This window comes from Palaemon carinicauda, chromosome 35, assembly GCF_036898095.1.
Source record: "Palaemon carinicauda isolate YSFRI2023 chromosome 35, ASM3689809v2, whole genome shotgun sequence".
Lineage (NCBI taxonomy): Eukaryota > Metazoa > Arthropoda > Malacostraca > Decapoda > Palaemonidae > Palaemon > Palaemon carinicauda.
This window is the reverse complement of record NC_090759.1, coordinates 78,352,614-78,373,884: the sequence shown is the minus strand read 5'-3', so window position 1 is coordinate 78,373,884 and position 21,271 is coordinate 78,352,614. Positions and strand designations below refer to the sequence as shown.

General features: G+C 44.5%; 1 long non-coding RNA gene across 1 annotated transcript in view; it reads left to right on the top strand.

Moving 5' to 3' along the window:
- LOC137627909 (uncharacterized) overlaps positions 1 to 21,271 on the top strand; it is a 54,586-nt gene that overhangs the window by 18,003 nt on the left and 15,312 nt on the right. Inside the window, exon 2 of the long non-coding RNA XR_011041243.1 lies at positions 18,174 to 18,449. This is a non-coding gene — a long non-coding RNA (uncharacterized lncRNA). The remainder of the gene's footprint in view (positions 1 to 18,173; positions 18,450 to 21,271) is intronic.

The window sequence follows — 21,271 nt, the reverse complement described above, 5'->3', positions numbered from 1 at the left end:
TCCTTTAAGAGATCTTCTCAAGACCCTTTTACGACAGGCCTCGGATTGTATTCCGCCCTGGGTCTTCTGCTCACTCTGGCCACGGCCAGTGTGTGAGCAATCTTCTTGGTCTCTTACTACTCCCCCCCTTTCTAAGGAAGAGGGGAAGGCAACATTCAGGCTCGCTCCTGAGTTGTTGGCTAGACTCAGAATCTGAGGGTCCCGACCCTTCGGTCCGATTCATTCAAGATTTTGAGTCTCCATTCTGTGTCTGATGTCCCAAGACCTTCTCTTTCTTGCCAGTACAGGAATCGAGAGGTTAGCGCTGGGAACAGCTGCAGTTTGGCCTCAGTTGCAGCCGATTTGGGAACACAAGGAGGACATGGGGGGAGAGTCACCAGTATACCTCTTCAGCCCGGACTCAAGGACATTCATCTCGACCTGTCTTCAGACCCTCCCCCGTCACGTCGCCCTACAGCACGATGTTGGATACATCGCAACGTCCCTCGCCTTCGAGTAATACTACTCTGTGACGCAGGTGCTACAAGCTGGAGTCTGGAAGCGTCTGATGACCTTCGCAGCCCGCTTCCTGCAGGGCGTGACCCACAGGAGTCTCGATACGTTTTCTATCGCTCTGTGGTGGCTACACAACAGCTGGTCTAACCTCAGGCTCCTTTTTGGACAGGTAGCAGAAGGTTGAGGGCATTGTTATCAGGTTTTAGTCTGCATGAACGAAAGAAGTATGTCTGGCCCTTACTTCTTTCTTCATCATCCCCTCTACGGGGAAGCAGCATCCTGGTCTCTGCATAGCTGACCTCGAACCTCTGCAGGTAAACCATGCTTCCTTGTGTTCCGAGTATTGAGTCAATACTGTCGCGTCCCCCATACCCTGACGAGGTGGTATTGGGAACGTCTTAACCCAGAGTTCCTTCTGGAACTCCAGGTCAACTGCCTAAGACGGGTCACACTTCTTCCTTCACACACAAGCTTACGTAGGCCACATGGTTCCTTGCGGTGCAAGGAACTTGTGAGGTGCAGGGACTCCTTTTCTCGAGTGCGACTCACTCGGATTCTGAGTCCCCGGGTAAAGCCAAAGCCAGTATGGCTGGGGACTTTCCACCCTTCCTAAGGGATAAGTCACCCTTTGTAAATAGCGTGGTTTGTATTTCGGTTACGGAACAAATGACAAATTCGAAGATAATTTGTATTTTTCCTAACCATACAAACCTTAGCTATTTACACATATTTGCCCGCCAGCCCTGTCCCCCAAGACAAGTCCTACCTCTAAGTGAAAGTGAGTATTCACCTGTGTGTGAGGGGGAGGAGGGGTAGCTAGCTACCACTCCCCTACCCCCCCGCTAACTAGCGCGGGGGTAATACACCCTCGTTAAATTCTAATGGCTCGCCATTTCAGCTACGCTAAAAGTAATACCCTTTGTAAATAGCTAAGGTTTGTATGGTTAGGAAAAATACAAATTATCTTCGAATTTGTCATATTTTAATGTTTTTGAAAGAATTTCTTTGATAGTCTCGTACTGTTTTCAAAGTTGAACTAACGTTTTGTTTTGTCTCTGCAGTTGTTGACGTTCAGAACGTTCAACTTGCGCTCTATCGTTACGATAGAGAGAGAATTTTCACGGTGTCACGTTGCAGTAAGAGTAACCGTTTCTAGCGTTTTGTTCATTCTTTCTTAGCTTAATGGTTTTAATTCTAATAAAGGAACTTTTTATTTGGGAAATATTTCAGTTTTTTTCCTTTAACAATAATATGTTTTAACGATATATATGATTGGGCTCTTCTCTCAGGTTCTAAGTCAAGAGAGAGAGAGAGAGAGAGATAGAGACGGAGGGAGAGAGAGCTGGATAAACGTTTCGTTCAAGCGAGTAACGTTATCGTTTTTGCTCTTCTCCCTAGTCTCTTTAGGGGAAGAAGGTAAACGTTTCATGAGTTTTATTCTTGTTCTCAAGCTTTATGCGGTGAGAGATTTTAAACGTAGTTTATTTGATCTAGTGTTTAGTCTCTTTCCAGCCACTGAATTATTTATCTTTCATTAGATTTTTCTGTTACATTGTAATTCTGTTTTCGCAATTACTAACTTTTAAGGAAGGATAGAATTGCGTGTTTCAGGTACAAACCACTTAAAGTTTCGAGTTCAGTGAAATAAGTGCAAACAGAAAATCAAAAGTGATAAGTGATTAGCGCAAAGTGTGTCAGTGTTGTGCGTGAGGGTACTTCTGTGCGTGCCAGTCGTCCTCCCAGTCCGGGACCTCTTGCAAGCTCCCAAGCCCAGGGGAGAAGCAATGTCGAAGGGCAAAAGGGTTCGGCAGGCCTTGATCGGCGCACAGAAGTATCCTCGGTGATTGCGGGCGTGTCTTACAGAGACCGTCATTCCCACCCGCAGACGATTGAGCCCGTCTTTTACTCGTCTGCAGAAGAAATGTCAGGGAGAAAACGCTGGACTCAGGTCTCAAGACCTCTCAAACGCAAAGTCCAGACCTCAAGAGTTCTACAACCTGGTTGCAGTCATTGGATTAGCTCTGACTCTCCGCAGTCATCAGGTGACTGCACACCTCCTAAGAGAGGTAAGGTGATGCCGCAACAGACCTCATCTTCTGTTAAGGCTTTGCCTCAGCAGACCTTAGCGTCTGTCGACCCCAAGATGACTTTGCTGCAGTCCATGCAGTCACAACTTGCGGTCTTAATGCGTGAGTGTCAGGCTGAGAAGGTTACACCTCCTCCTGCGATCGCTCCGCCTCACCGCAGTCCATCTGCCAGGCGTACGAAGTTGAGGTTCCTCAGGATACCTTACCGCGTACTGAGTTGCCAGTTACCAGCGGTGTGCAGCAACCTCCGCCTTCCTTAAGGCAACCTCAGCAATGGGAGCAGGAGTCTTATGCCTTACTTCCTCCGCTTCCGCCTGCGGTTCCACCAGCGAGGCATCAATCTCTTGAGGTACGACAACCTCTTCCATCCATGAGGCAGCCACCTCAGCACTCGCTGCAGCGACCTCAACCCTCCTCAAGGTGAGAGCCTCAACTCCTTAGGCTAGCACCTCAGGAACCTCAACTCGCGAGACAAGAACTGCGTTCTGCGCAGCCGCTACCTCAACTCTCGCAGCTCACACCTCAGGAACCTCAACTCGTTCCTCAGGAACCTGCTACTGCGCATCCGCTACTCTTACAGAAAGCGCAACTCTTGAGACAAGAAACTCATGCTAGGAGTCAGCCACCTCAACGCATGCATCTGCCACTTTCTCCTCAACTTGAGCCTCTTCCCATTCAACTTTGAAATAACAAATGACAATAATAACACCTCATTACTTTCATAACTTGCATTTGTAATCATATACATGTATGCCTACACAAACATTATGATAATGGAGGTTATTCGTATTACTTAAATAAAAAAATATATATGTATTCCTTGCAATATATTTTTAACAAATCGCAAATATGGCAAAATATCTTCAAAACAAAAATGAATCATGAGTTATGAATGTAATGTAAATATTATGTTGATATTAAAACCCCATGCAAGCATGCATGAAGTAATGCAGTGTTGCCAACAGGGCGAGTTTCCCTGTCCTGAGGTGAAGTAGATTATAGATCGTATATTTAGTGCAGCTTAATTCTACGATTATCATGCCTGCTATCAAATTCATCAACAAAACAGTCTAAATCAATTCCCTCGGCACGTGCACTTTCAATGGACAGTAATGCGATATTACTCAATCTAGCTCTGGTCATGGAATTTCTGAGAAATGTTACACGCCATGCAACATGCTCTGCTTCTCTTACAGCATGCTCTACATACAGCATGCTCTGCATACAGCATGCTCTACATACAGCATGCTCTGCATACCTTACCGCATGCTTCTCAGTCACACATCTTTGGTTGTTGCCAACTCACTAGACTGTCAAGCAGTTTCATAACGTTGCCTTCTAGTCTGCTGCTTTTGCACCAGTGAAACCCTCACTGAGAGAACTTAGCTTTTCTCGGATATGGTCCCTGTAGATGAGAAAGTGCTTTTCTCCCTCCTTCTGATATTCCCTTGAGGACTCTGTCATTTGGAGAGGAGCCTTTTGCTGCGTAGCCTCCTATGGACTTTTATTTAAGCATAACATGCTTCCAGGGAAGGTAATGGTTCCACTTCAGTCGCTAACCCCGTCTGTTACCACACCTGCTCCCATAGACCTTGAGCTGTGTTGCAAGACATGCAGTCCAAGCTTAGTCCTTGTTAGAGGATTTTTTGTTTACGGAGTCAGTGTGTCACTGGGAAGACGTTCAACAACCAGCAGAAGTGACTTGTTGTGACGCAGTGCGGCAACCTCAGCAACCCGATAAGGAGTTGTCTATACGACCCAGACAGTCTAGACAGCTTCGGGTTGTCACTGTACTTCCTCGCTTCCCCATGGTTGACAGTTCACAGACTGTGCAGCAGTACCATGATCTTGTGTCCGGCTCCGTCAGACGACTGGCTTTTAAGAGCTCCCACAAGTCGTCGCTGTCTGGAGATTCTCAGATGGACTATGGATCTGACCAAGGAACTGGGCCTCCTGGTCAATTTTGAGGAGTCTCAGCTCGTCCCATCCCAGACCATTGTCTTCCTGGGTATGGATCTTCAGAGTCGAGCTTTTCGGGCTTTTCCGTCGGCCCCAAGGATCTTCCAAGCCCTAGAATGCATCCAGAGCATGCTGAGAAGGAACCGATGCTCAGTCAGGTAGTGGATGAGTCTAACAGGGACACTTTCATCGCTGGCCCTGTTCATCGTGTTAGGGAGACTCCACCTCCCCCCCCTTCAGTATCATCTAGCTGCTCACTGGATAAAGGACATGACGCTAGAGACGGTCTCAGTTCTTGTTTCCGAAGAGAGGAGGTCTTCTCTCGCGTGGTGTAAGAACAGCTTTCTTCTCAAGGAAGTCTACTTTTGGCTGTTCAGAAACTCGACCGCCGTCTCCTCTCGGACGCATCAGACACGGGCTGGGGTGCGACTTTGGACGGACAGGAATGCTCGGGAACATGGAATCAGGAGCAAAGGACACTTCACATCAATTGCAAGGAGTTGTTGGCGGTTCTTCTGGCCTTGATAAACTTCAAGTCCCTCCAGCTTAACAAGGTGGTGGAGGTGGACTCTGACAACACCACAGCCCTGGCTTACATCTTCAAGCAGGGAGGGACTCTTTCGTGGAAGTTGTTCTAGATCGCAAGGGACCTCCTCATCTGGTCAAAAGATCGAAAGCTCACGCTGGTAACGAGGTTCATTCAGGGCGGTATGAACGTCATGGCAGATCGCCTCAGCCGGAAGGGTCAGGTCATCCCCACAGAGTGGACCCTTCACAAGAGTGTTTGCAGCAGACTTTGGGCCCTGTGGGGTCAGCCAACCTTAGATCTGTTCGCTACCTCGAGAACCTAGAGACTCCTGTTGTATTGTTCTCCGATTCCAGACCCAGCAGCAGTTCACGTGGATGCTTTTCTGCTGGATTGGTCCCATCTCGACCTGTATGCATTCCCGCCGTTTTAGATTGTCAACAGGGTACTTCAGAAGTTCTCCTCTCGCAAAGGGACACGGCTGACGTGGATTGGCTCCGCTCTGGCCCGCGAGAGAATGGTTCATAGAGGTACTGCAATGGCTGGTCGACATTCCCAGGACTCTTCCTCTAGGAGTGAACCTTCTACGTCAACCTCACGTAAAGAAGGTACACCCAAACCTCCACGCTCTTCGTCTGACTGCCTTCAGACTTTCGAAAGACACTCAAGAGCTAGGGGCTTTTCGAAGGAGGCAGCCAGAGCGTTTGCCAGAGCAAGGAGAACATCCACTCTCAGAATCTATCAGTCTCAAGGGGAAGTCTTCCGTAGCTGGTACAAGACCAATGCAGTTTCCTCAACCAGTACCACTGTAACCCAGATTGCTGACTTCCTGTTACATCTAAGGAAAGTAAGATCCCTTTCAGCTCCTACGATCAAGGGTTACAGAAGTATGTTGGCAGCGGTTTTCCGCCACAGAGGCTTGGATCTTTCCACCAACAAAGATCTACAGGACCTCCCTAGGTCTTTTGAGACCTCAAAGGAACGTCGGTTGTCCACTCCAGGCTGGAATCTAGACGTGGTCCTAAGGTTCCTTATGTCATCAAGATTTGAACCTCTCCAATCAGCCTCTTTTTAGGACCTCACATTAAAAACTCTTTTCCTCGTGTGCTTGACAACAGCTAAAAGAGTAAGTGAGATCCACGCCTTCAGCAGGATCATTGTTTTCACATCTGAAACGGCTACATGTTCCTTGCAGCTCGGTTTTTGCTAAACGAGCTTCCTTCACGTCCTTGGCCTAAGTCGTTCGAGATCCCAAGCCTGTCCAACTTGGTGGGGAATGAACTGGAGAGAGTACTTTGCCCAGTTTGAGCTCTTAGGTACTATCTAAAAAGGTCTTAACCTTTACGAGGACAATCAGAAGCCTTATGGTGTGCTATCAAGAAACCTTCTTTCCCAAGTTCTAAGAACTCAGTTTCTTACTATTCAGGCTTCTGATTAGGGAAGCACATTCTCATCTGAAGGAAGAAGACCTTGCTTTGCTGAAGGTAAGGACACATGAAGTGGGAGCTGTGGCTACTTCAGTGGCCTTCAAACAGAACCATTCTCTGCAGAGTGTTATGAATGCAACCTATTGGAGAAGCAAGTCAGTGTTCGCATCATTCTATCTCAAAGATGTCCAGTCTCTTTACGAGTACTGCTACACCCTGGGACCATTCGTAGCAACGAATGCAGTAGTAGGCGAGGGCTCAGCCACTACATTCCCATAATCCCATAACCTTTTAACCTTTCTCTTGAATACTTTTTATGGGTTGTACGGTCGGCTAAGAAGCCTTCCACATCCTTGTTGATTTGGCGGGTGGTCAATTCTTTCTTGAGAAGCGCCGAGGTTAAAGGTTGTGATGAGGTCCTTTAGTATGGGTTGCAGCCCTTGATACTTCAGCACCTTAGAGTTGTTCAGCCTCCTAAGAGGAACGCTGCGCTCAGTAAGGAAGACGAACTTATTTAAGGCAGAGTAATGGCTCAAGTCAACTTCCTTACCAGGTACTTGTAATTTCATTGTTATTTTGAATAACTGATAATATGAAATACGGGATACTTAGCTTCTTGATATACATGTACACTGGTTTTCACCCACCTCCCTGGGTGTGAATCAGCTACATGATTATCGGGTAAGTTTAATATTGAAAAATGTTATTTTCATTAGTAAAATAAATTTTTGAATATACTTACCCGATAATCATGATTTAATTGACCCACCCTTCCTCCCCATAGAACCAGTGGACCGAGGAAAAATTGAAGTGGTGTTAACAAGAAGTACTGCAGTACCTGGCCACAGGTGGCGCTTGTGAGTACACCCCCCTCTTGTATAGCGATCGCTGGCGTATCCCTTCCGTAGAATTCTGTCGGGCAACGGAGTTGACAGCTACATGATTATCGGGTAAGTATATTCAAAAATTTATTTTACTAATGAAAATAACATTTTTCCTAACCATACAAACCTTAGCTATTTACACATATTTGCCCGCCAGCCCTGTCCCCCAAGTCAAGTCCTACCTCTAAGTGAAGTGAGACAACTCACAGGTGTGTTGGGGGGGGGGGTAGGGGTAGCAAGCTACCCCTTCCCTACCCCCGGCTAACTAGCGGGGGGTAGTTAACCCTCGTTAAAATCTTAATGGCTCGTCATTTCAGCTACGCCGAAAAGTAAACCCTATGTAAATAGCTAAGGTTTGTATGGTTAGAAAAAATACAAATTATCTTCGAATTTGTCATTTTCCTGTCTCTTAGAGGTGCAGAATTTGTAGCCACTTTGGGCTGGACTAGACTTTGGATGTAGGTGAGCTTCATAACCGAGCAACTTTTCTTTAGAAATGGGATCTGGTCAGCATTGCCGCCTCGACCACACTCAATGTGGATAGATGCAGTGTTGTCATTGTAGCTGCATAGAATTTCCGCAAGCGTTTCGTTATATTTTTGAGTGACTATTTCATTCAGAGTTGACTCTTAGCAGAAGGACATTTGATTCTAAATTTTGAAACAACTGTATATTTAGTCTTATTATTCATAGATTAAATTGAAAAAATCATAATCTATATTTTATTTATGATAATTTCGGTTTTAAGCTACCAAAATTAAAGTAATGTTACAAAGTGTGGTTTTTATTACAAAGAAATGTAGTCGTAGTCAGCATGACCACAGAGATATGCCAGATATTATTGGACCACGTTTTGAGACAAAAAAACCACAGAACGGCATCACTGGATCTGTTAGGAAGTACTGTCTCATATAGTCTATCCTCCTCGATAAGTGGGAGGATGGATATTATTTATTTGATCCTTGTTCTCATAATAGCTACGGATACATTCTTACAACATATCCTATATGGTACGAGGATGTAGGTTATCCTGTGAGTGAGTACCATTTATTCTATTTAGGGGCATAACCTAACGCCCATAGCATCCCTATGCACAATGTTAGGAGATGGGCAGAAGTCATCGCCTTTGCTCCTATATTATTATTACTAGCCAATCTATAACTCTAGTTGGAAGAACAGGATGCTCTGAGCCAAACGGCCCCAGGAGGGATAGATAGACCCATGAGCGAAGAAATTAAGGAAATAGATAAATTATATGAGAAGTAATTAATAATTGATATAAGATATCTTAAGATCAGTAACAACATTGAAATGTACACAAGGTAGAGAGACTTATGTCAGCCTGTTCAATGTAAAATCATTCGCTGCAAGTTTAATTTTCTGAAGTTCTAAGGAATACAACTGCCTGATTAGGAAGATCATCCCACAGTCTGGTCATAAGCTTTATGATGAAGGGTCAGGAACTTGGACAATTGCCGGGAAGGTTGAAACAGCCAGAATTTGGTTTGTAGGGACTTCTTCCCTCTTAAGGGTGAGTTTTCTATTAAAGGAAGATGGTTTGTGTTTGTGCAGGAAAAAATCTCAAATGTTTAAAAGTATTTTGTCCTTTAAGTTACACTTCCTGCCTCAGCCACCTTGTAATTCCCAGGTCAAAAGTGCATATTCTGATTAACATGTGGATGGGTTTTCTCTTTATATGTTAGTAGTTATAACTTCCTCATGAAGTTTTAATGGCTGTTCGTGCTTTGCAAAGACATATTCATATTAAAGGACTCAGGTCTGTATAATTGGGGGAAATACAAATTACTTTGAAAAAATTGGGATGTTAATACTGATGCCTGAATTCAAAATAAATAAGTTTTAAACTTGTATTATTCATTTAAATGTGTATTAAAAACAAAATGCACAATTTCGTCAAGCAATATACTGTACACTGTACTCAAGAAGTGTCTTCTAGAAAAAGGACACTCCAAAATCAAACCATTATTCTCTATAAGGTAGTAGGTTGGCTAGGGCACCAGCCACCCATTGAGATGCTATCACTAGAGAGTTATTGGTTCCTTTGACTTGCCAGACAGTACTACATTGGATCCTGCTCTCTGGTTACGGCTCATTTTCCTAATAGTCTGGCCTATTCTTTACATATTCTCCTCTGTCCTCATACATCGGACAACACCGAGATTACTAAACAATTCTTCCTCGCTCAAGGGGTTAACTTCTGCAATGTAATTGTTCAGTGGCTATTTTCCTCTTGGTAAGGGTAGAAGAGACTCTTTAGCTATGGTAAGCAGCTCTTCTAGGAGGACACTCCAAAATCAAACCATTGCTTTCTGGTCTTGGATAGTGCCATAGCCTCTGTAGCATGGTCTTTCACTGTCTTGGGGTAGAGTTCTCTTGCTTGAGGATACACTTAGACACTGTTCTAGCTTATTTCTCTTCCTTTTTTTTTTCTTCTTTTTTTTAAGTTTTTATAGTTTATTTTTCAATATTAAACTTACCCGATAATCATGTAGCTGTCAACTCCGTTGCCCGACAGAATTCTATGGAGGGATACGCCAGCTATCACAATACTAGAAGGGGGTGTATTTACCAGCGCCACCTGTGGCCAGGTACTCAAGTACTTCTTGTTGACACCTCCTCAATTATTCCTCTGTCGTGCTTCCGGCAAGACGTTCTGGGATACGCTTATGTTCTTGGAGTATTTTCACGACTTTGGTGAAGTATTTCTCTTTGATTTCGGCTGTCGCTTTACTGGAAACTTCTATATTAGCTTAGTTAGCTTTTGGAATTAATTTGATTAATTTTGGTGACGAGAGAGTATGAACTCTCGTTCACTTTTCAATGGCCGACCCTTCCCTTAGACGGAAGTGTTGGTGTCTAAGAGAGTATAGACTCTCTTTCTTAATTTTGCTTAACAAAAGTTATAGATTTATTTTATCTCTCCGCCTCTTATAGGCCTCTTCGATTAACTTCCTTTTATTATAAACTCATTAAAATTAATTTTTATATTTGTTTATATTCGACCTTTCTAATAGTAGGCGGTCTTTTACCGAAGTTAATAAACTTTGAGCCCGTCATTTCGGTTTTACCTGTTAACATATTATGCTATTTCCGCCACAGAGTTTGAAAGATTTTCTTTGACAGTCTCGTACTGTTTTCAAAGCTGAACTAACGTTTTGTTTTGTCTCTGCAGTTGTTGACGTTCAGAACGTTCAACTTGCACTCTATCGTTACGATAGAGAAAGAATGTTCACGGTTTCACGTTGCAGTAAGAGTAACCGTGTCTAGCGTTTTGTTCATTCTTTCTTAACTTAATGGTTTTGATCCTAATAAAGGAACTTTTCAGTTTTTTTCCTTTAACAATAATATGTTTTAACGATATATATGATTGGGCTCTTCTCTCTGGTTCTAAGTCAAGAGAGAGAGAGAGAGAGAGAGAGATAGAGACGGAGGGAGAAAGAGGATAAACGTTTCATACAAGCCTGCCAGGCGTACGAGTAACGTCGTTATCGTTTTTTGCTCTTCTCCATAGTCTCTTTAGGGGAAGAAACTAAACGTTTCTAGAGTGATCTAGTGTTTAGTCTCTTTCCAACCACTGATTTATCTTTCATTAGATTTTTCTGTTACATTGTAATTCTGTTTTCGCAATTACTAACTTTGAGAAAGGATAGAATTGCGTATTTCAGGTACAAACCACTTAAAGTTTCGAGTTCAGTGAAATAAGTGCAAACAGAAATCAAAGTGATAAGTGATTAGTGCGTGAGGGTACTTTTGTGCGCGCCAGTCGTCCTCCCAGTCCGGGACCTCTTGCAAGCTCCCAAGCCCTGGGGAGAAGCAATGTCGAAGGGCATAAGGGTTCAGCAGGCCTTGATCGGCGCACAGAAGTATTCTCGGTGGTTGTGGGCGTGTCTTACCGAGACCGTCACTCCCACCCGCAGACGATTGAGCCCTTATTTTGCTCGTCTGCAGAAGAGATTAGGGGAGAAAATAAAGGCAGAGTAACGCTGGTCTCAGGTCTCAAGACTTCTTAAACGTTAAGTCCAGACCTATGCCAGACGTACGAAGTTAAAGTTCACAACCCGAATGCATCCATACAGTCACAACTTTCGGTCTTGATGCGTGAGTGTCGGGCTGAGAGTGTTGCACCTCCTCCTCCGCCTACACTCCCTCCACCTGTTCTCGCTCCGCCTGTGCTCGCCCAACCTGCACCTGCTCCGCCTGTGCTCGCCCAGCCTGCACCTGCTCCGCCTGTGCTCGCCCAGCCTGCACCTGCTCCGCCTGTGCTCGCCCAGCCTGCACCTGCTCCGCCTGGTCGCAGCACCATCTGCCAGGCGTACGATGTTGTGAACTCTACTACAGTCCATGCAAGCACAGCTTTCGGACTTGATGAGTGAGTGTCGGGCTGAGAGTGTTGCTCCTCCGCCTCCGCCTACACTCCCTCCTCTTACACTCGCTCCGCCTGATCACAGTACCATCTGCCAGGCGTACGATGTTGTGGACTCTACTACAGTCCATGCAAGCACAGCTTTCGGACTTGATGAGTGAGTGTCGGGCTGAGAGTGTTGCTCCTCCGCCTCCGCCTACACTCCCTCCTCCTACACTCGCTCCGCCTGATCACAGTACCATCTGCCAGGCGTATGATGTTGTGGACTCTTCTACAGTCCATGCAAGCACAGCTTTCGGACTTGATGCGTGAGTGTCGGGCTGAGAGTGTTGCTCCTCCGCCTCCGCCTACACTCCCTCCACCTACACTCGCTCCGCCTGATCGCAGTTCCACCTGCCAGCAGTTCCACCTGCCAGGCGTACGATGTTGAGACACGTGCTGAGTTTGCTGTTCCCTGTGGTGTTCAGCCTCCGCCTTTCTTAAGGCAACCTTTACATTGGGATCAGGAGGATTATACCTCTCTTCCTCCGCCTCCACTTGCTGCTCCACCAGTGATGCAACACTCGGTTGAGGTACAACAACCTCTCCCGTCCATGAGTCAGTTTCCTCAGCTCTTGCTGCAGCGAGCTCAACCCTCCATAAGGCAAGCTCCACAACACCTTAGCCTTGCGCCTCAGGAGCCTCAGCTTGCGAGACATTTACCTTGTTCTGCGCAGCCTCTTCCTCATCGCGCTCCGCTCACACCACAGGAACTGGAACTTGCTACTCCGCTTCCGCCAACCGCTCAGCAAGCGCAACCCTTGGGTTCAACCACTCATGCTAGGAGTCAGCCTCCTCCACCCATGCGCCTTCCTTCTGCTTGTCTTTTATTCAGCCTTTGCAGACTGAGCCTCAGGTGTTCCCTCATCGGAGTCTTGAAGAGGAAACCACACTATTGTTGTTCCAGCTCGTTCTGACTCTGCTGTTCAGCATACCATGGTTTAAACCCCATGCAAGCATGCATAAAGCACTCTAGCACTGGTCATGGAATTTCTGAGAAATGTTAAACGCCATGCACACGCTCTGCTTTCCTTTCAGCAGGCTCTGCTTACAGCAGGCTCTGCTTACTACATGCTCAGCATTCAGCATGCTCTGCATTCAGCATGCTCTGCATACAACATGCTCTGCATACAGCATGCTCTGCATTCAACAGCATACTCTGCATACATCATGCTCTGCATACCTTACCGCATGCTTCTCAACACATCTTGGGTTGTTGCCAACTCACTAGACTGTCAAGCAGTTTCATAACGTTGCCTTCTAGTCTGCTGCTTTGCACCAGTGAACTCTCACTCAGAGAACTTAGCTTTTCTAGGATAAGGTCCCTGTAGATGAGAAAGTTCTTTTCTCCCTCCTTCTGATATTCCCTTGAGGACTCTGTCATTTGGAGGGAGCCTTTAGCTGCATAACCTCTTATGGACTTTTATTTAAGCATAACATGCTTACAGGGAAGGTAATGGTTACACTTCAGCCGCTAATCCCGTCTGTTACCACACCTGCTCCCATAGACCTTGAGCTGTGTTGCATGACATGCAGTCCAAGCTTAGTCCTTGTTAGAGGATTTTTTGTTTACGGAGTCAATGTGTCACGGGGAAGACGTTCAACAACCAACAGAAGGGACTTGTTGTGACGCAGTGCGGCAACCTCAGCAACCCGTTAAGGAGATTCGGGTTGTCACTGTACTTCCTCGCTTGCCCATGATTGACAGTTTACAGACTGTGCAGCAGTATCATGATCTTGTGTCCGGCTCCGTCAGACGACTGGCTTTTAAGAGCTCCCTCAAGTCGCCGCTGTCTGGAGATTTTCAAATGGACTATGGATCTGACCAAGGAACTGGGCCTCCTGGTCAATTTTGAGGAGTCTCAGCTCGTTCCATCCCAGACCATTGTCTCCTTGGGTATGGATCTTCAGAGTCGAGCTTTTCGGACTTGTCCGTCGGCCCCAAGGATCTTCCAAGCCCTAGAATGCATCCAGAGCATGCTGAGAAGGAACCGATGCTTAGTCAGGCAGTGGATGAGTCTAACAGGGACACTTTCATCGCTGGCCCTGTTCATCGAGTTAGGGAGACTCCACCTCCGCCCCCTTCAGTATCATCTAGCTGCTCACTGGATAAAGGACATGACGCTAGAGACGGGCTCAGTTCCTGTTTCCGAAGAGATGAGGTCTACTCTAACGTGGTGGAAGAACAGCATTCTTCTCAAGGAAGGTCTTCCTTTGGCTGTTCAGACCTCCGACCACCGTCTCTTCTCGGACGCATCGGACACGGGCTGGGGTGCGACACTGGACGGACAGGAATGCTCGGGAACATGGAATCAGGAGCAAAGGACACTTCACATCTATTGCAAGGAGTTGTTGGCAGTTCATTTGGCCTTGATAAACTTCAAGTCCCTCCAGCTTAACAAGGTGGTGGAGGTGAACTCCGACTACACCACAGCCTTGGCTTACATCTCCAAGCAGGGAGGGACTCATTCGAGGAAGTTGTTCGAGATCGCAAGGGACCTCCTCATTTGGTCAATAGATCGAAAGCTCACGCTGGTAACGAGGCTCATTCAGGGCGATATGAATGTCATGGCAGATCGCCTCAGCCGGAAGGGTCAGGTCTTCCCCACAGAGTGGACCCTTCACAAGAATGTTTGCAGCAGACTTTGGGCCCTGTGGGGTCAGCCAACCATAGATCTATTCGCTACCTCGATGACCAAGAGGCTCCTCTTGTATTGTTCTCCGATTCCAGACCCAGCAGCAGTTCGCGTGGATGCCTTTCTGCTGGATTGGTCCCATCTCAACCTGTATGCATTCCCGCCGTTCAAGATTGTCAACAGGGTACTTCAGAAGTTCGCCTCTCACAAAGGGACACGGCTGACGTTGGTTGCTCCCCTCTGGCCCGCGAGAGAATGGTTCACTGAGGTACTGCAATGGCTGGTCGACGTTCCCAGGACTCTTCCTCCTAGAGTGGACCTTCTGCGTCAACCTCACGTAAAGAAGGTACACCCAACCTCCACGCTCTTCGTCTGACTGCCTTCAGACTATCGAAAGACTCTCAAGAGCTAGAGGCTTTTCGAAGGAGGCAGCCAGAGCGATTGCCAGAGCAAGGACGACATCCACTCTCAGAGTCTATCAGTCTTAATGGGAAGTCTTCCGAAGCTGGTGCAAGGCCAATGCAGTTTTCCTCAACCAGTACCAATGTAACCCAGATTGCTGACTTCCTGTTACATCTAAGGAACGTAAGATCCCTATCAGCTCCTACGATCAAGGGTTACAGAAGTTTGTTGGCAGCGGTTTTCCGCCACAGAGGCTTGGATCTTTCCTCCAACAAAGATCTACAGGACCTCCTTAGGTCTTTTGAGACCTCAAAGGAACGTCGGTTGTCCACTCCAGGCTGGAATCTAGACGTGGTCCTAAGGTTCCTAATGTCATCAGGATTTGAACCGCTCCAATCAGCCTCTTTTAAGGACCTCACATTAAAAACTCTTTTCCTCGTGTGCTTAGCAACAGGTAAAAGAGTAAGTGAGATCCACGCCTTCAGCAGGAACATAGGTTTCACATCTGAAACGGCTACATGTTCCTTGCAGCTCGGTTTTTTGGCTAAAAACGAGCTTCCTTCCCGTCCTTGGCCTAAGTCGTTCGAGATCCCAAGCCTGTCCAACATGGTGGGGAACGAACTGGAGAGAGTACTTTGCCCAGTTAGAGCTCTTAAGTACTATCTAAGAAGGTCAAAACCATTACGAGGACAATCAGAAGCCTTATGGTGTGCTATCAAGAAGCCTTCTCTACCAATGTCTAAGAACTCAGTTTCTTACTACATCAGGCTTCTGATTAGAGAAGCAAATTCTCATCTGAAGGAAGAAGACCTTGCTTTGCTGAAGGTAAGGACACATGAAGTGAGAGCTGTGGCTACTTCAGTGGCCTTCAAACAGAACCGTTCTCTGCAGAGTGTTATGGATGCAACCTATTGGAGAAACAAGTCAGTGTTCGCATCATTCTATCTCAAAGATGTCCAGTCTCTTTACGAGTACTGCTACACCCTGGGTCCATTCGTAGCAACGAATGCAGTAGTAGGCGAGGGCTCAGCCACTACATTCCCATAATCCCATAACTTTTTAACCTTTCTCTTGAATACTTTTTATGGGTTGTACGGTCGGCTAAGAAGCCTTCCACATCCTTGTTGATTTGGCGGGTGGTCAATTCTTTCTTGAGAAGCGCCAAGGTTAAAGGTTGTGATGAGGTCCTTTAGTATGGGTTGCAGCCCTGTATACTTTAGCACCTTTGAGTTGATTCAGCCTCCCAAGAGGAACGCTGCGCTCAGTAAGGAAGACGATCTTATTAAAGGCAGAGTAACGGTTCAAGTCGACTTCCTTACCAGGTACTTATTATTTCATTGTTATTGTGGATAACTGATTATATGAAATATGGGATACTTAGCTATCCTTTAATCTTGTACACTGGTTTTCACCCACCCCCCTGGGTGTGAATCAGCTACATGATTATCGGGTAAGTTTAATATTGAAAAATGTTATTTTTATTAATAAAATAAATTTTTGAATATACTTACCCGATAATCATGATTTAATCGACCCTCCCTTCCTCCCCATAGAGAACCAGTGGACCGAGGAATAATTGAGGAGGTGTCAACAAGAAGTACTTGAGTACCTGGCCACAGGTGGCGCTGGTAAATACACCCCCTTCTAGTATTGTGATAGCTGGCGTATCCCTCCATAGAATTCTGTCGGGCAACGGAGTTGACAGCTACATGATTATCGGGTAAGTATATTCAAAAATTTATTTTATTAATAAAAATAACATTTTTAAGAAAAATCTATTTTAATGTTGTTACTGTTCTTGAAATATTTTATTCTAATTGTTAATTACATCTCTTGTAGTTTCCTTATTTTCTTTCCTCACTGGGCTATTTTCCCTGTTGGAGCCCTTGGCTTATAGCATACTACTTTTCCAACTAGGGTTGTAGCTTTGCAAGTAATGATAATAATAGTCTTTGGTAATGCCATAGTATCTGTACCATGGTCTACCACTTTCTCGGGTAAGAATTCTCTTGTTTGAGGGTACACTTAGGCACATTATTTTATCTATTTCATTATTTCTTTCCTCACAGGCAGTTTTCCCTGTTAGAGCCCTTGGGCATAATTATAGCATCCTGCTTTTCCAACAGAGTTGTAGGTTAGTTAGTAATAATAATGATAATATTCGATATGAACACTCTCCTATTTATATGTTTGTGTAGTTGTAACGGGAAACTATGGTATAAACAATAGTAACGGGTTTTAAAAGTGATTAAAGTCTTTCTCTCTCTCTCTCTCTCTTTGACTATACAGTGGGAAATTACAGCAACACTTACCTTGCCTTTTTTATATTTGACAAGGTAGGGTACTATATATCACCTTAATATTTGTAAATTCCCCTATAATGACAATGACTGGTGTTTTATATCAGAAAGTTCCCTTATAATGGCAATTACCGGTGTTGAAAAGGGTGGAGGGGTGACGGCATCTATGGTTATATGCAAGTTAAGGGAAGTCTCCAGGGTGACATGCAGGTCCAGGAAGCCACTTGACTCTTGGATGATCGCACAAGGTTGATGCTGTGATATCGGGAGCAGTTACTGTACTGATGGTGTAATTGGCTGTGGTCCTGATGCAAAGGATGGGATGGCCACTAAATGCAGTACAGTAATAACAATAAACTTTTATGGTGGGGCGAAGTGGGCTACCCTGAAATAATCAAGTGTACTCGCAGAAGGATCTCTTGAATCGTCATAATTTTGGTATTTGATGAGTGAAGGGTAATGACCAGATCCTTTTCTAGCTATTCCCAGTCATGATTGGAATGGTCAGGAAACTCGGTTAGGATGTTGAGTGCTTCTCTGATCAACCTATGCCAACCATGTTCCAAGATAAGAGTAGTGAACAACCCACAGCCTCTAGTTTGCCTATAACGAAAGCTGCTGGTAGGTAGTAGAATGTGTTTCTACTTCATTTATGAATCAGTTGGCTGTGAGGGGCCACTATTTGGGATTCGGCCAGTTTTTCTTCCTATTTGTCGTAGATTCCTATAGTGAGCACAGCTGTGCTTCTACTGCTCAGGATCTAAAACAACTGAAGTTGTATCATGCCTGTCTTGTAAATTTTTTTTATTCATTGATCTACTGACATGGCTCTGAAAGGTGATATTGTTACCGGTATTTGTTTATGTATTATCAGTTCTTTTATGGGTTTATGAAGAAATTTTATTCAGAAATTGAGTTGGCCTAGAAAGACTGATAAGCAATGGCATTTGTAAATTAAGAATTGGATGTGGTAATCTGTGCTGTACAGAATTTTGTTTTATAATGTTTTGTTACGTGGTATTATTCTTCTGCAGATGTGTTGAAGATGTTGCGGGATTTGACCTCGATATTAGTTGGAGGGTCACGAGGACTTCCCCCTACACTTGCATTTCTCTTCAAGTTAGCTTGGGCCTCACGTGTTCGTTTACCTCTTCTAATTGCAATAGGATTTATGGTCACGAACATTCATTTACGTCTTGAAATAAACGTCAACATTGAAGTTGGAGAGGATGAACCACCTCCGGCAGAACAACAACCTCAAAACCAACAACAGCAACTGCAGAGTCAACAAGAAGCGTAGTCATAAACAGGTTAGAATCATGTACTATGTTAAGCACAGCACATTACATTGCTGTAAATAATTTTTGTTGGTTTTCTTTTTATAGATTATACTTTATTTAATTTATGTTGTATTTTTATTTTGTATGATATCACATAAGCTAAGCTTTTTGGTGTTCTATGTCTTTATAAAGAACTCAAGTATTGAATTTACTTATTGGAGGGACAAGTGGTAAATCATAATTGTTTATTAATAGTGTACTGAGTAAGTCATAAATTTTCATTCCAGCATTTGGTAAATGACACCATAAGAGGTGATTTTTTTTTTTATTACAATATTTCATTACTATCCTTTTTGGAGTCACTTGTTTATCTTTATTTTATTTGATCTACTTTGTGATCTTTAAGAAAAATAGATAAATAGTTGAAGGGGCTGATTTTTACTGAACTAAGCATTAAAAAACTGCATCTTCAGCTCTACAAGACATATAAAGATAATAGGTAAAATTAGGTAAAGCTTTTAATAGGGCCTTTAGCATACTGGAAATGCTTTAATTGGGGAGGGTCTCAGAAAATGGCAAGATATATAGCCAATTAAAATCCAGTTGTATGCTTTAATAAGAGTGTTAAGACTAACCCATTATAAAAATCAAAGGATATTTGTGGAATGGTGGCCGTCCTGAATTTTAGAATCTTCAAGATATTAAAATCAAGATCAGTAAGATGAAACTCAAAAAGTTAAGGAGATATTTAAGAAGTAAATTGGGCTTACTTGTGTGTGTGTCTCCAAATCATGGGATGACTCAGACAAGGTACTGTACTTTATTACCTTGGACATGTCCTTGTTTGGATGGGGGTTTGAGACCCTCTCAGGCTCAATGGTTTCTTGTGTTTGCAACCACACCATCCTTCTGAGCTTAGAATGCAGGGTTTGAGAGAGCCTATAGGTCAACCTGCTGAGTCATCAGCAGCCATTGCCTGGTCCTCCCTGTTCCTAGCTTGATGGAAAGAGAGCTTAGACACTGATCATATGTGTATATGATCATTGTTACTGTCCCTTGCTTTTGCCATTCATGAGTAACTTTTAAATCAGGGGAGGGCAGGGGTGAGGTATTAACTAAAGAGGAGATTAAGATCATCACTCAGATCAGGTAGGTAGTATGTTGGCCAATGCACCAGCCACCCAATGAGATACTACCGCTAGAGATTTATTGGGTCCTTGGACTGGCCAGACAGTAATACATTGGATCCCTCTCTCTGGTTATGGCTAATTTTTTCTTTGCCTACATATACACCAAGTTGCCAGGCCTATTCTTTCCACTTTCTCCTCTGTCCTCATACACCTGACAACACTGAGATTACCAAACAATTTTTCTTTACTCAAGGGGTTAACTACTACACTGTAATTGTTCAGTGGCTACTTTCCTTTTGGTAAGGTTAGAAGAGAGACTTTAGCTATGGTAAATAGCTCTTCTAGGGGAAGGACACTCTAAAATCAAACCATTGTTTTCTAGTCTTGGGTAGTGACATAGCCTCTATACCATGGTCTTCCACTGTCTTGGGTTAGAGTTCACTTGCTTGAGAGTACACTCGGGCACACTATTCTATCTAATTTCTCTTCCTCTTATTTTGTTGAAGTTTTTATAATCTATATAGGAAATATTTATTTAGGTGTTGTAGCTGTTTTAAAAATGTTTTATTTTCCTTGTTTTCTTTCCTCGCTTGGCTGTTTTTCCTGTTGGAGCCCCTGGGCTTATAGCATCCTGCTTTTCCAACGAGGGTTGTCGCTTAGCAAGTAATAATAATAATGATAATAATAATATAAAACTAATAAGATATATAGTAAAACACACTATGAAGAAAAATAGTAAAACTTAATTATAACTTGGATTTCATGGCCTGTTGAAATTCCTGATACAGTATTTGGTATTTTTTCCATTTGAGACACTTGTAACTTGTTAGCAGAAGTTGCCTTTCATATATTATTTTTTAAGAAATTAAGTCCTAAAATTAGAATCATTGTGTAAATTAACTTTGGTAGTACTCCATCTTCAGCTCCCCCGTAAGTCGCTGATGCAATCAAAGGGTTGTGGTGGCCGTTGTGGTAATGTCCCTGACTGGTGAACACCAGACTGGGGTTCGAGTTCCGCTCAAACTCATTGGTTTCTTTAGCAGCTGCAACCTCACCATCCTTGTGAGCTAAGGATGGGGGGTTTGGGGGAGCCTATAGGTCTATCTGCGTAGTCATCAGCAGCCATTGCCTGGGCCTCTTTGGTCCTAGCTTGGGTGGAGAGGGGGCTTGGGCACTGATCATATGTATATATGGTCAGTCTCTAGGGCATTGCCCTACTTAATAGGGCAGTGTCACTCTCCCTTGCCTCTGGCATTCATGAGGAGCCTTTAAACCTTTAAGTGACTGTTCAGTTTATTGGCAAGAGGGCCATGGCTTCCCGCCACTGACCGATAATCACAGGGTACGGCCACTGCTTTGCTGTAAGTTTGTTCCGTAACTGGAATACAAACCACGCTATTTAATAGGGGTATTAATTTCGGCGTAGCTGAAATGACGAGCCATTAATTTTTAACGAGGGTTTACTACCCACACCGCTAGTTAGCACGTGGTAGGGGAGGGTAGCTTGCTAACCCCCCCCCCCTCTCACCCACCTGTGCTTGAGCTTACTTTGCTCTCTGCTCGGATGGTGACCTCACACACCTGTGCTTGAGCTCACTTTGCTCTCGGCTCGGATGGTGGTCGGACGTGTCCGCTCTCATCCTCGCCGTCATATTGGCAGCCATTAACGCTTTTTGTTCTTTCTTTTTCTAGTTACTGTGTACGTGAAGTTGGCTTCTGCGA